We start from the raw sequence: 16,396 nt of genomic DNA, 5'->3' as shown, positions 1-16,396 counted from the left end.
ACGCTTCCTATGGCCACCTTAGTGCCCATATTTAAAAGGTGTGACTGTACCACATTTTCATGAATACCAGTGAGCAACCATTGTTGGACTAATTTAGCACATTATGATTATAATTAAAAAACACCCACCCCTTGACTGTACTAGCAAATGGCACTCCTGCTTTGATAACAGTCCTCACCCATCCTTACAAAGTCAGTCACTCTGTCAGTTAGTCAGTCTGTCAGGCAGGAGTAGCCAGTCAGCTAGTCAGTAGCTTTCTCATCTCAGTCAGCCAGTTGGTTTATTACTTGAAGTTAACAGACACTTGGTAAGGTGTTCAATCAGTCACTCACTCTGTCAGTTATTCAGTCAGTCATTCCGTCAGCCAGTCAGTTAATCAGTTAAACAATCAGCCAGTAACTCAGTTACTCTGACATTCAGTAAGTTAGACGGTTAGCCAGTAACTAATTTGCTCAGTCAGTCAGTCAGTTAGACAGCTAGCCAGTTACTGAGTTCCTCAGTTAATTAGTCAGCTGATTAGTTAGTAAGTAAATTAGTCAGTTTCTCAGTCAGTCAGTTGTTCAGTTTGTATGTCAGACAGTCAATTAGCTAGTTTCTCAGTTAGTACAGCAGTTCCTCAGTTAGTCCAGAGTCAGTCAGTCAGAAGGTCGTACTCGGTTTGTAAGTCAGTCAGTTACTTGGTACATGTATATGTCAGTTGCTCACTCAATCAGTTAGTAGTTGTTACTTAGTTGATTTGTCAGTCTTTTAGTCAGGTAGCCACTCAGTTCGTCAGTATGTTACTTGGTCAGTCAGTCAGTCAGCCAGTCAGCTAACTAGTCCCTAGATTGATGAATCACTCAGTTACTCATTACAACAAGTCAATCAATGAGTCAGTCAGTCAGCAAGTCAGTCAGTCAACATGTTAGCCAGTCAGTCAGTCAATCAGCCAGTCCATCAGTAAGCTAGTCAAATTGGCAGCCACTTAATTAGCAAGAGATCCATCCAGTTAGTCAGTAAAGCAAGTCAGCTCATCAGTCAATCAGTTTTCCAGTTTGTCAGTCAACTGTAAGTCAGTCATTCAGTAAGTAAATTAGTAAGTCAGTCAATTAGTCTGTCAGTCAACAACAAGTTAGCCATTTTGTCAGTCAATGAGTCAGTCAGTCACCAAATAAGTCAATGAGTCCATCAGTCAGTTAATTAGTCAGTTAATTGAAAGTCATATAATCGCGGTAAGTTGGTTATTAAGACAGTTAGACAGTCCATCAAAAAGTCAGATAGTTGGTGATGTAATCAGCAAGACAGTCATTCAATTAGTCAGCTAGTCACTCATTTAGTCAGTTGGTCAATCAACTAAGGACCACTCATTCAAGGAAAAGGTCAATCAGTCAATAAATCAGTCAACTCAAATGGCACCAATGACTAAAAGAAGAACTTGGCATTATTATGCCAACATTGTAGCACAGATTGTTCAAAGCAGTTCATGTATGAATTGGCATTTGTCAGAAAAAAAACTAATTATTTTAAGATTTGATTTTAACTGTGCACATATGATTATTTGAAACAATTAAGCGAGAAAGAAAAAACCCAAAGTGCTTTATGCTATCATAACATTTTGTCAATAATACAAAATAATTTTTCAATGAATTTGCAATAAGAATTTTTTTAAAAAATTTTTACCACTCAAGCTCTATTGTTCCATGATGCATGCTTTATTGTTTTTAGTGTGTTCTGTGAGACAAAAGCATAGGCTCATTTAAGTGTGCTCCAGCATGCTTTGTATAAAGCGTGTTAAAGTCAATTAATTTCTTTTGTTTTTAAGTGGAAGCATGTTGTGAGCATGTTATCATTTTTGTCCCTGGAATCATACGGAGGGTCACGTTTTGTTAAAAAAATAAACTTGATGCCATCGGTCAAGAATTAATTCCATACTGAATTGGAATCTGAATTTGAAAAAAATGTACTCTTTGGCCTCAAACTGTCCTAAAGATTTTAGCTGTCTTGCATGAAAAGATCAAAAGAAACATTCATTTAAATATAGACAAATACACATAAAAAATTGAGCAATTGACAAAAAATGTTTTTTATTCTCCCTTTGCTCCTGAAAATTTTGTTGAATCTCTGTCTAATTCTCAGTGGTAAACAAGAAACAGCTGGCCACATATTGACAGAAATAAAGAAGAAGTCAAGTCACTTAAAAATATTTTTTTCCACCACTAGTGTATCTTTCATTTTACGATACATCAAATTTGAAAAAGTTTTGAGTTTTGTGTTAAATTAGGCCAGGTACGTCCCCAAAAAATCTGATGAAGCCATCCCTCAATCTTACTTTGAAGAGCTGTACTAGCAGTTTAGTTTACCTGGTTCGCTCAGGAACTTGAATACATAGCAATACATACAGCACTTACAATGCCAAAGATAATTAGCTCAAAATCCTGGTTGTTGAAGTTGTTCTTGACACATCTGTTGGAAACATCTGACATGAAAAAAAAACGTCTTCATCAACAGTCATCAATCTTGCTTCTTCAGGGACCATCTCTAGATGTTTGTTTTACCTTGGTATCTATACTCTATACCATTATTTTAATCAGGGTCATCTTGATTTTAATTTCAAATATACCATCACCATTTTTGAATTAACCTTTCCACAATCAGAAATGAATAATTCTCATATTTGCCTAATTAGTGTTACGCCCTAAATTCAATTCCAACAATTTAATTGCTTGAAGGGCTTTTTTCCATTCCAGTTGTCCCTTCAAATGTAACCCTCCTAGCCCCCAACCCCCCTCCCCCCAACCCCCAAAAAAGGCTACCCATGACGGGCTTAGGCTACAAAAAAAATTCTGACCAGGAGGTCTTCTAATCTCGTAAACTACTTGTCACCGCCTGCCGGAAACAATCAATGAAGCCCTTTTTTCTCTCAGTATCTTGTTTCATTTGTTAGATTTACTGAGGTTGTCGCGACTGTGGCACGTGAATATTTCGCTAAAGTTTCTGTCGCTTTACTGTATAACGCTGGTTGCATTTGCAAAGCTATGAGCAAAATGGCTAGATTTCTAATTACTCCTGGCAAGTGTTAAATCTACTTTAATTTAACGGGAAGATGCCGGCAAAAAGAATCCGTTTTAATCTACGTCAAGTTCGACCACTACACTGCTAAACGAGAGTGGCAAATTATTTCTGTAGGAAATCCTTACTTGGTTATCGACTTCGGTAAGTTTAGCTTTGTTTAGCCGAGAAATTGATGGTAAGTTGTGATTTTTAATATTTCGGTTTTTTGTCGATGAAAAATACCGAGAAAAAATATCGAGCGGAAATTATTTTTTTCGCACGTGCTCTCTGATAATGTATTTCACATAATTTTTGATAATGTATTACAAAAAGATTCTGTCAGGATTTCTCGATATTTTATCAGTTTCACTCTATCACACGCCGCCCAACAAACGATCGCAAGCCTCTAGCAATTTGGCGCCTGCTTTCCTATTTTGCTTTTGCATTTTGATCACCGTCTCATGAAAGTGCTTTTAATTATTTGTGGCGGGAAATATGTACCGCGCGCGTTTGTTTGGCGCCCAGATCATTGACATCAGTGGAAGAGACTCCAGACAGGTAAGAAAACTTAATAATTATATCAGTAGCATTTGATGTTTAAAATTATAATTCTGGATTATTCTATTCTAGTTCAACACTCGAGAGAGTCAGCTCTTTTCTCAAAAAAATTTCGCAGACAAGTAGCCTCGCTGGGTCATGCAGGGTCCCCTTGTTTCCTGAGCTTTTGTTATCTGCGTTGCATAGTATTAACCTGTAGTATCCTGGGTAGCGTATACCTGAAATCTACAGTTAACTCGTAAAAATGCTCTAATCAATGCTGTAGTATCCTGGGTAGCGTATACCTGAAATCTACAGTTAACTTGCAAAAATGCTCTAATCATTCCTGTAGTATCCTGGGTAGTGTATACCTGAAATCTACAGTTAACTTGCAAAAATGCTCTAATCATTCCTGTAGTATCCTCCAGGGTAGTGTATACCTGAAATCTACAGTTAACTTGCAAAAATGCTCTAATCATTCCTGTAGTATCCTGGGTAGTGTATACCTGAAATCTACAGTTAACTTGCAAAAATGCTCTAATCATTCCTGTAGTATCCTGGGTAGTGTATACCTGAAATCTACAGTTAACTTGCAAAAATGCTCTAATCATTCCTGTAGTATCCTGGGTAGTGTATACCTGAAATCTACAGTTAACTTGCAAAAACACTCTAATCAATGCTGTAGTATCCCGGCTAATGTATACCTGAAAAATACATAACATTGACTTATTTGACTTATGGAGGTGATAATCTTATTCAACTCTTTCTCTTTTGAATATTCATGGTCAATTAACAGCTTTCTCTCAATCCATCTTATTTTTTTATCACGCGCTTCGACTTGATTTTGGCACGAGGGATGCCTTAACAAAGCGGAGTAAAAGAGCAGTATAAGAACATGTATTGCAGTATTTTGTGTTAGTGATCTAGGACTCTCTGAATTTGGCGATTTTGCGATAATGACATATCGCCAGGGCTATTTCATTTGCTTGATATAAAAGCAGTACAAAAAAATCTTAAATCATATTAGTACTTGTCTGTTAATTGTTGTTTCTGTCGGCTTTATAAGGATTTGATGCCTTTACATACTGATACAGGACCATAAAGTAGTTAGCGCATTTGTTAAATTTGGTAATGTTAAATTAGAGTATAAGGAGCTACTTTTACAAATTTTACGAAAAACATTTTCCCGGCCTTTTAGGAAGCGGCTTAAATAGTTTAAAGTTGCAGAGCAGTCACAAACCTGAATTCTTGAGTTTACCTCCTTTTCATACTATAATTTACTGCCCGAGACTGAAAAAGGCGCTATGTAAAATGTTTATGACGTTACATTATTGCCAAAATAGTAAGTGCCTCGGAAGAGGGTTAGCCGAGCAGAAAAAGATTTAAACCTTGCTTTAATCGGATATTGCGGTTACTTTCATTTCAGTTTATGGTAGCCTGAGTTACTCTTTTGTGGGCAATTTACGGAAGTCCTAGGGTATTCAGCCGACACCTCAAGAGCCTAGAGCTGTCAGACCTTGATTTTGAATTACTTATGCAAATTAGCTGGCTGCACATTGAATGTGCAGCCAGCTAATTTGCATAAATTTTTTCGCGCTTCAAAGCTCGTCATGCAGAAAGAGGAGAAGCTAAATGAAGGAGATCTCCCTTCTAGTTCTTATGATCAACTTCATCTCCCAAAACCTCAAAATTTCATCCACCCCCGCATCCCACTCCCAAAGTCAAAGGCCTGGCTACTAAGCATACAAATAAAAGGGTTATTCTTTCAAGTTACGCTTACACCAAATAGATATATCCTTCATGTAATAGTAATAAACTGTATATACCGCAGTATACCCTGTATACCCATGTATACCCTGTACACCCATATATGTATACCCGCGTAACATGAAAGACTACCATGAATTACTTGCCAAGTATAACCCAAAAAAACAATTTGCTCCTCCCATGCACTTTTAATTAATAAGACTTCAAAAAAGGCCATTTTGCAAATAAAACCTTATACGCTGTTACAAACGCACCGATTTGCCTTTAAAAATCAAAGCATTGAACACTGCCTAAAGTGGGAGATTGAACTATTGAAAGAGTTGTGCTTAAGCCTGATAAGCTACATTAATAAGCACATGAGCCTCGAGGGTGGGGGTCAAGATCTTACCAAGTGAAAGTAAACCATTACCGCAAGCACTTCTAAGACTGTTTAAAAAGATATATAATATAGTTCTTTCTGTTTGATCTATCTATAATCGCTACTAACCTTGCAAAGTAGATGAAAAACGGTAGAAAGACAACCATGCCTTCCGCGCGCCATCTTTGAATGAGTGTTAGTTCCCAGTGTCGCAAAACGTCCACAGTGCGCGGCCTCCTCGCTCCATGCCAAAAAATAGGGCCCCGGTGGGTGCATGTGTTTGCTGCTAAAAAGAGAAATAGATTTTCTATCTTTTTAGCGACTTCGTAGCTCAAACTTGAAAAAAAAGTCCATTAATAAATGGGGATTGCGGGGTTGGTTTGACAGAATAGACTGAAATACATGGACTGTAATAGAAGGAAAAAAGGCAGGAAATAGTGAGCGCTTGTTCGCTCTGATGTTTTTCTTCCTTTTCTTCCTGGATTTAGTTAGATTTACGAATAAGTGGCGTCAATGAAGAAAAAAAGCCTCTAATTTTTTTGTCTTATTTTGACTTGGCATCTCATTGTTGTAGATGCCGCTGTTAAACTAATGATTGAACCCTCAAATTCATATCTTTAGAGATTCTGTCATTTCAGTCTTTTTTTTCTTTTGCTTTTTAACGTTTGCTGTATCGTAAAGAACACGAATAAACGCCCGGGTGCTAATAAGTTTTTCATGCCTCAATAGTTTCGCTTACTGGAGGGCGGCTATGATTTGAAGGACGGACGGGAAAAATAATTGTTTTCACTAAACTTACAGAATTTTAAAACAGGACCCGACAGCGGCACTTTTTCAGACGCATAGCTTATGAACTCATTTGTTCCAAATGAGGCCTTTATTCCAAGGCGGCGCTTTGTCGGGGTGTTTATTCTAGTAAATAAGACATCTTAATTTTGAAATTTTCCGAGTTTGTAGTTTTCAATGTTGCAATTATAATTTCCTCTGAATGTCATTCGTCTACGCTCTTTGCTAGCCTACACTCAGTGCAGGCGTATACCGCATTTCGAAAAAGTGCCCGGGCGCTTATTTCAAATTTCACCTAAAAAGATGGGCGCTTAATCGAGGGGAGCGCATATTATGCTTTCCTTTAAAAGAACTTGAGAATGATCAGGTTGTTCCTAGGAAGTTTACGGCGTTTACCAAGAGTGAGGCAATAGAAAAAAAAACGTTAAAAGAAGTGTAATTGAAAGGTCGAAACTTTACACTAGTTGATCGGAAGAAATAGATGAATCGTGATGGCATCACTGGTCAATTTGTCATCGATATTGATTGCAGTCTTGCAGAGATATTCACCGCCTGTCGAGAGAAAATGTGGGTTTTTCTCCATGAATCACAAAAGCCCTTGATTTAAAGTTTGCTGACCCGTTAAAAATGAAATCAACCACCTGACTTTATTTCATGTTACTTTCTGTATTTGCTCATAATCTTTTTTCATTGCGCGCGCAGAAAGATACTTTTCCACCCGGACGATTGTTTGGAAACTGAATCTGATTGGCTGTTATCAACGCGCGCATTCATTTTCCATTGTTACATGATGAAGAAACTACTTTATTTGTAAAGAAAATTTGACCTACTTTGACGGTTTGTTCTTTACGGTTTGTTCACCTTGACATATTGTATGCATTAAAAGAAGAGAGAACAAAAGAAGGCAATCAAAAAGGGTACTTGCATTTCTACAGGAATAGCTCATTTTACAGGTACAGCTGGAAACAACGAGACTGGAGTTGACCTTGTTTTGATACAACCCTTCTCGCTTTATTATGTAAATCGTCTTTCTGTTTTGCTAATTAATATTTTTTAAGCAAAATTTCCATTAGAAAAGGAAGGAGGTTTGTACCAAAACAAGGTCAACCTCAGCCTCACGTTCACTCAAAGGCTAGAACACCAGGCCCACAACTGTAAAATGGCCTGTTAGGGGAGATATGTCCTGGATCGATCTTGTTAGCAAAAATTTGCTAGCAAATGTTTTTCGCAATTGTCGCAGAAGAAATAATTGAGAAAAAGTTATGTCAGAAAATCACTAACAAAAATCGCAAAAATCGCAAGAATAACAAATCTAAAAAGAATCAAGACTTAGAAAGCAAAGAAGCCAAGAGGGCCCCCGAAATGTCCGCAAATATAGTAAAAATCGCAAATATAACAAGGAGTTTTCTTGCTAGCTAAAAACACCCATGACAAATATCGCAAAAATAGCAAAAATAACAAATTTAACAAGAATCAAGACTTAGAAAAAAAAGAAGCCAAGAAGGGCCCCGAAATGTCCGCAAATATCGTAAAAATCGCAAATATAACAAGGATTTTTCTTGCTAGCTACAAACACCCATGACAAATATCGCAAAAATAGCAAAAATAACAAATTTAACAAGAGTGTAGACTTAGAAAAAGAAGAAGCCAAGAAGGGCCCGAAATGTCCGCAAATATAGTAAAAATCGCAAATATAACAAGGATTTTTCTTGCTAGCTAAAAACACCCGTGACAAATATCGCAAAAATAGCAAAAATAACAAATTTAACAAGAATCAAGACTTAGAAAAAAAAGAAGCCAAGAAGGGCCCCGAAATGTCCGCAAATATCGCAAAAATCGCAAATATAACAAGGAGTTTTCTTGCTAGCTACAAACACCCATGACAAATATCGCAAAAATCGCAAAAATTTCCCTTGAAGGTTCGAGTTATCGGGAGTCGACTGTAATTCAAAGATGTACAGTTCTTAAAAAAGTGAAAATGAAAGACACAAACTCCATCTAATAACCACCGATTCCCTACAAATGCAAGTTCGCATGTCCGCTGAGTAATTTTGTAATAAGCGATGAGTAATTAAACTGATAAACTACTGTACACACAATAAATTGAGGCATCAGACAGAAGTTTCCTGAAAGTAGGTCGGACACAGACATTTACACAACCTTCTGTCCCATTCTTGTTCATGCAAAAATAATTTCTTCAAAGTGCTTTTCGCTGAATCTCGAATTTCACGATATCGCCAGCAATAAACAAGAGGGTTTATTGACGAATTCAGGAAAATAAGAGTCAACGATGCACGTTCAGCTAACAGCAAGGAAGTGTCTTCACTATCGAGTACTAGCAATAAAATGATAGTGAATATATATGGAAGGTAACAAACCAGGAATACTAAATACACAACCAAAACGTTTAAAGCTGACTTTCTTTGCCGAAGTATATCAATTAAATTGGAGTTTTGTAACCGAAGATGGCATTTCATCTGATGTTGATGATATCTAACGGCTTTGTAGATACGAAAAAACGCCACAGTGTTCAGGCATAGCCCAATGGATTCAACAATCGCAGTTACCTTGTTGCTATGTTCAGAGAGTATAATAAAAAGCGAGCCAGTCGCACCACTTGTCAGCCATAAAGCCGTCAATACACTAATGACACGTTTTGGGGTCACAAGCTCGCGATATCGTAGATGCAGCGAAATAGAAAGAAGCCTGTCAACTGCAATGGCTGTTATAGTCAAAAATGATGCGCTGCACAGAAGAACCAACAAGAAATAACACAGGTTTAAAATTGTCGGACAAAAGGAGGCAAAACTCTGGTCTCCATTCGATGTCTTTTTTAACATGACCGCGATGATGACACCATACATCGGCTGGGCCAAAATCCCGGCTACAAAATCGGAAACAACGAGACTCAAGAACAACTTTTTTACAGTAGCAGGTATCGTAGAGGATTTCCACAATGCGTGAAAAACTAGTAGATTTTCCAGAGCTGCAATCAGAGCAAACGTCAAGTTTAAAATACAAACAGCCTCAATAAAGCCCCTGTGCGAATCAACAAGCGATAACTGTTCACTTAGCTCTTCAATGCAGAATTTTGAGGCCATAGTGAAATTTTACATCAAAAGCTCCTTTTAAGCAGGGTGTCACCTTTCCCTTCCTGCTGGCATGGGCTTCAGGTAGTTTGATTCATCCAACTGCTTTTTTTATTATTATTATTATTTCTCTGCATCCAAGGTTGAACAATCACGATAATAAAGGGGTAACACAAAGAAGACAGTCCGGAGGCTCAGCTGCTTAATTGTAGAGCTGTGAAAAATGACAGGTAAAATGTCAAAAGCCAAGCAAATACAATATAACTAAATTGATGACTAAAAAAGATATTGCAAGAAAGATGCCATTCAACAGATTTCGACTGTCTTTCAGAGGACGCCTCATGGAACACAAAAAATTAAACCGGAACGACACAAAACGTTTTAATTGCTGAAGGAAACTCCCACATGCTTTTTACAGTGCTGGAATAAGTGGGTGAAACGATAATGCCTGTCAGCCCATGACTGCCATGTGTGATGAGATGTTGGAACATGTGTGGACGCGATGCGGCTTGGAAAGTGCGTTGTTGCACTAAAGTTGAATGAGAAGCGAAAAAGAAAGTATGGAAGCTGATACAGAAAGGTTATTACTAGGAAAAAACGGTACAAGTTTCCACGCATTTTTCCTTTTCTTAATTTTTACAATTACAGTCGGTGGGAGAATGGACTGAATAAATTAGGGTATTAATTAATCAAGTTTAGTAAGTTTGTTCGAAACACATTATGTAAAGTGCGCGCAAACTGAAGTCAAGTATTAATTCATTCGGGGTATAGCACGGAAGGTGGCCACGTTTTCAGATACTAGTCAAAGAGTACTTTTTTATGTGTACGTTCTTTTAAAAAAATGAGTTTAAGGCTTGCACGCCCGAAAGTCATCGTAAGACAGGAAAGTATAAATTTAAGATGGGGAGTCACCAGGGACAATACTGGGTTTAAGTTACAGAAAGCCAGAATATTACGGTCCGGTAGAATTATAAAGGTGCTGATAGTTCATTTACCTTCTGACGGCAGTCATTTTAGGCGCTTGTGAAGTTCTAGTTCCATCAGCCAGGGTCTGCCTGAGTCAACAAGAAAAAATAATTAAAATGGCTGTGTCAAGCTAAGTAACAGAAATTCATCTGCGTGCGAATAGAATTTTTAATGACTCCTTGCGCTATGAAATAAAAACACATGAAAATCCAGTGAAATTTACGTTTTTCATAGCTTTGTCAGGAGATTTTAATGGGTTTTTCACGGAAAAATACCAAGAATATGGCATGAAAATCTCAAAAAAAAAGAATGAAAACCATTAATATTCAACGCTTCAGGGCCCATGAAAAAAACTAAGAAACAAAAAACCCATGAAAATGCCATGAAATAAATTGAGGCCATTCATGTTTTTTTTCCCATGGCTTTTTTATGATAATGAAAAAGCAGTGAATTTAAGAGCGGTTGTCTGTAAAAATCGAAAATTTGCCGTCAAAACGGAAATTTCGAAATCCTTCATGTTCAGTTAGAAAAAACCCTTTGGTGAAACTTTTTCGAAAATCACAATCAAAGTTTCCAAAGAATCTTTTTTTTCGAGAAAACCGGCAAAAAGTGAAATGCTGCCCCACGCCATATAGTCGCCGGTCTAAAACCTTTGAATTGTACCATTTTCAAAGCCATCGGGAAGAAAAACGGTTCAAGGAAACAAGTTCATCTTTGGCAGGCAAGTAAGGCGTCCCAGTTACAATACTATTTTGTAAAAATATTGCAAGATAATGAATTTTTTACTCGGTTAAAAAACGCCCGAAGATTCCTATCTTCAGCACTTTCATAAACAATGAAATTTTGCAAAACTTTGAAGGAAAAAATCACGGCTTGGTACATGGAATTTTAGAAGAATTATTATACCTCAGAAAAGCCCTACTGTTGTAGTACAACATGTAAAAAATCCAGCTTGGGCAATGAAAAAGCAACGCGTCGAGAGAGGTAGCCATAGCCATAGCCTTTTATCACAGCCCAAGCTTCATAAGTTTAGAGTCATCGACCTTAGTACCTCTAGCAACAGTTGTTGTATTATATTTTAATATATGGAGTTAAACTCCATGGGTTATTAATTTAAAACTGGTTCCAGATTCATTCAAAATCTGTAACTTCCCACAAGTTATAATTAGGCAAGCCTCTGTTACTTTAATAACATTAACAATGGAGCAACTGGCTTTCTCTGTTCTCGATTCAAATCTTTGTTGACACAGAGGTGGAAATAACTAACTGGTTAAGCGCGATAAAGATTTTCCGGTCAAGCGCATTTTTGCCTAGACAAGAGCCAGTTACGCAGTCGCTTAATAATGATTTTTAACGAACGCAGAGGAACGTTAAGAGGACTTTAAAATAAAACTTCTAAGCAAGAACGGAATAAGAAGGGATTTACGATACAAGCGGGGCGAAAATGAACAAAGAATTTAGTTGAGGTGGACAGGGGGCTGGAGCTCGGGAGAATAAGGGGTGGGACCACTGGGAGGGGTTTGGGAGATGGGAGAGGAAAGGGCGTGTGATGGGAGTTCTAAAAGAGTGGAAAGCGGGAGAAAAAAAAGAAAATTACCCGGCAATGCTTAAAATTTGCAATCGAAAATGGCTACATGACGGTAAAAATAAATGGTGAAATTTTGCCTCGACGTTTCGAAATGAAGGTTGGAAAGAAAAAAAGAGTGGGAAAAAATTAAAAACTAATAAATGCACGAAACAAGAATGGCTGGTAAGACGGTGAAACTAAACTGCGCATTGACAAGTACCACTACAACAAAAACTATAGAGATAGCTTAACCTGGAAATCTTTTCACTGCAGATTTACGGAGATTCGGCAATGTGAGCAATATTATTTTATATCGGCGGGGAGGACGAAATTATGTCTATTCAACACTTTTTATTCGAATGGGATTCTGAAAAATATCAGCATTTCCTTTCTAACATTCCCGTTATACAAATCCCAGAAATAGGTGAGACTTGCATAAACGTTTTCCCATGCTTCCTTGTGTACCAATTTTTTCTCCTTCTTTTCTTGTGCATGATTTTGTTTTTCTGTTTTTGCAGGTCCAGGCTGGACCGGTGTATTTGAAAACACAACATTTATTTGGGCAAAAATGGATAAACATGCAAAGTGCATATATTATTTTCTAAATGTTTCCTCTCAGATTGAAACGCAAACCTGATGTTTTCAAATTTACTCGCTTTGAAGCTGGAATATGCGATGAGCATTTACCAGAAGTTCCGAGACTGTAAAACAGCCGGTCCTTTTTTATGCCCTTGTATGATTTTCGCACGCGTGTGGGCCTCACACGCTCATAAGGCGTGTCAAATCTCCTTTTCATCCTCGCTCCAGATGTTTCGTTTGAGCGTGGGTTCTTCATCTACTTAAATTTAAAAAGGGAAAAAGTTCCATTTCTCTGGTCGACAATTTATTCAGCTAACTTTGATACCTTTAACGGACTCCTAGAGTAGTACCCTCTGGCATCAGTCCCTTTCTTGTCTTTTCTGTTTTTCTAACCTTCGATGAGACGATATCGTATTGAACACTTTGCTCTCTACGCAGTCCTAGCTACAAAATAATTGTTCCACACACACAATTGGCTATCAAATGGTTTACCCAAATGACCAAAACCCTAAAAAGCTTGTTCTTTTTTACCTGCTACCATCCGTCCCCGAGGCATTCCGCGGGAAAAGTCCAGAGCTTCGGGCCCGAGGGCTGGGGGTATAGCAAGGCTGGGCAAATTAAAACTAACTTTTCATTGTTTTCTTTTGTGTGTGTGCCAGTGTGTGCGAAGTATTTCTGGCCGCGTGAAACAATATGGCCGGTTGTTTTGTTTTTTTAAAGTGTAGGTATTCCGTTTTTTTTTGTTGATGCAATGTAAGTCAGGTTCTCTATATTTTCTACATAAATTATTGAACGAAACAGCATATTTGCGCTCGATGAAAAGTCCCGGGGTGGGAATTACGGCCTTTTTTGTGTGCCCTGCGGTGGGGAATAGACCGACAAGTGAGAGATAGATAGGAGAAGGGAACCATTCAGAGGCCGATCCTGTACTCTTTGTAAAGATTTGCAAGGTTTTACTCAGATAATGACGTACCTCAAATGGGCCTTTGAGTTCACTGATGATAAATTTGCCTGTAAAGTTCATAAGAGGAAACTTTCACTAATTTCTTGGCCGGTTAAATGGCGTATTTTATGAAGAGGTGAGTGCTCTTCAGTTGTTTGTTTTAACTACTATTACTTTTTGTACGAACATTTTGTGTCAATTTAACAATTTTTGAAATTTAAAGCATTTTGTCGACCAGTTGCGAAGGGCGCATTAAGGGCGACCTTCCCCCTGGGTCACTGAAGCAACAGGACGAGTTTATAAAGAATGCAAGCTCTTTAATGAACATAAACACTGTTAAAAAATAAATTTAAAAAGTAGTACCTTGGGTGGTGTCGATACTTTCTTGTTTGGTTCGCCAAACGCAGTTTTTTCTGCCCCATTTGAACTCTAACAACTTCCAGCTCCTCAGTAACGGGTTTTTATCGAATGGAACAAACTTTCAGATGCACTTTATCCAAGATTCTTGATTTGAGATACTGTACATGTATTTTTAACATTCTGCTTTCGTTAAGCCGGTGGAGATATGTCCAGGATCGATCTTGTTAGCAAAAATTTGCTAGCAAATGTTTTTCGCAATTGTCGCAGAAGAAATAATTGAGAAAAAGTTATGTCAGAAAATCACTAACAAAAATCGCAAAAATCGCAAGAATAACAAATCTAACAAGATTGTAGACTTAGAAAAAGAAGAAGCCAAGAAGGGCCCCGAAATGTCCGCAAATATCGCAAAAATCGCAAATATAACAAGGATTTTTCTTGCTGGCTACAAACACCCATGACAAATATCGCAAAAATCGCAAAAATAACAAATTTAACAAGATTGTAGACTTAGAAAAAGAAGAAGCCAAGAAGGGCCCCGAAATGTCCGCAAATATCGCAAAAATCCCAAATATAACAAGGATTTTTCTTGCTGGCTACAAACACCCATGACAAATATCGCAAAAATCGCAAAAATAACAAATCTAACAAGATTGTAGACTTAGAAAAAGAAGAAGCCAAGAAGGGCCCCGAAATGTCCGCAAATATCTCAAAAATCGCAAATATAACAAGGATTTTTCTTGCTAGCTAAAAACACCCGTGACAAATATCGCAAAAATCGCAAAAATAACAAATTTAACAAGAATCAAGACTTAGAAAAAGAAGAAGCGAAGAAGGGCCCCGATCCTGGACATATCTAGAACGAAGGACACATAAATGCACAATTGGATCAATTGTTATTTAAAATAAATGGATTGGCATACACATATAACATTCATTGGGATGGTTGTTGTTTAACTATAAGCCTTGATTTAAAAGGGAAGGATTACCAAGTCACTGGCAATCCCTCTTTAAAAAACTTTGGGTATTGCACAGCGACATTCATGTATAATGCCTGTTTTCTTTCCCCCAATGTGCTCTTCTTGATATTTTGAACGATGGTTGCGGTGGGTTCTTGGGCATGAAAGTTCTGCTACCACCCCCTTTTATTGCTTAAAATTTGCCTTCTTCTGTGGGCGGCACTCCTTTTTATGCATTGTAGCTGTATGTTGATGGAAGAACGAAGCATACACAGATTGATATTACAGTATTTTGCTACTGTCAGTAATTTCTGGGTCCTTCTTGGCTTCCTTTTTTTTCTAAGTCTGGAATTTTGTTACATTTGTTATTTTTGCGATTTTTGCGATATTTGTCACGGGTGTGTTAAGTTAGCGGGAAAAATCCTTGTTACTTTTGCGATTTTTGCGATATTTGCGGACATTTCGGGGCCCTTCTTGGCTTCTTTTCTTTGTAAGTCTGGAATTTTGTTACATTTGGTATTTTTGCGACATTTGCGATATTTTTCATGGGTGTTTTTAGCTAACATGAAAAATCCTTGTTACTTTTGCGATTTTTGCGATATTTGCGGACATTTCAGGGCCCTTCTTGGCTTCTTCTGTTTCCAAGTCTTGATTCTTGTTAGATTTGTTATTTTTGCGATATTTGTCACGGGTGTTTTTAGCTAGCAAAAAAAAAAAAACCTTGTTACTTTTGCGATCTTTGCGATATTTGCGGACATTTCAGGGCCCTTCTTGGCTTCTTCTGTTTCCAAGTCTTGATTCTTGTTAGATTTGTTATTTTTGCGATATTTGTCACGGGTGTTTTTAGATAGCAAAAAAAAAATCCTTGTTACTTTTGCGATTTTTGCGATATTTGCGGACATTTCAGGGCCCTTCTTGGCTTCTTCTGTTTCCAAGTCTTGATTCTTGTTAGATTTGTTATTTTTGCGACTTTTGCGATGTTTGTCACCGGTGTTTTCACCCAGCAAGAAAGATCCTTGTTACTTTTGCGATATTTGCGGACATTTCGGGGTCCTTCTTGGCTTCTTTTTTTTCTAAGTCTTGATTTTTGTTAGATTTGTTATTTTTGCGATTTTTGCGATATTTGTAAGTCATTTTCTGACATAATATTTTCTCGATTATTTCTTTTGCGACAATTGCGAAAGCAATTTGCTAGCAAATTTTTGCTAACAAGATCGATCCTGGACATAAGTGTATTAGGGACCGATCGTTCATTAAGTCCCAGGGAGGGGTGGGGGGGGTACTATTTTCTAAGAGGCTTGATTTTGAAAATGCACAAAATGTGAAGAGGGGTCGAAATATTAAGACCCAGGGCTGGCCTTCCATGTAAAAGTAGTCAAACCACATCATGAATGAAGCAAATCCACGTTTCCTTCAAAAGTTGGCAAAAAAAATTTGCTTCGGCGGTTCTTTGTCAAC

The sequence above is a fragment of the Porites lutea genome, chromosome 12 (assembly GCF_958299795.1).
Source record: "Porites lutea chromosome 12, jaPorLute2.1, whole genome shotgun sequence".
NCBI lineage: Eukaryota > Metazoa > Cnidaria > Anthozoa > Scleractinia > Poritidae > Porites > Porites lutea.
Note: the sequence above shows the minus strand (reverse complement) of the source record.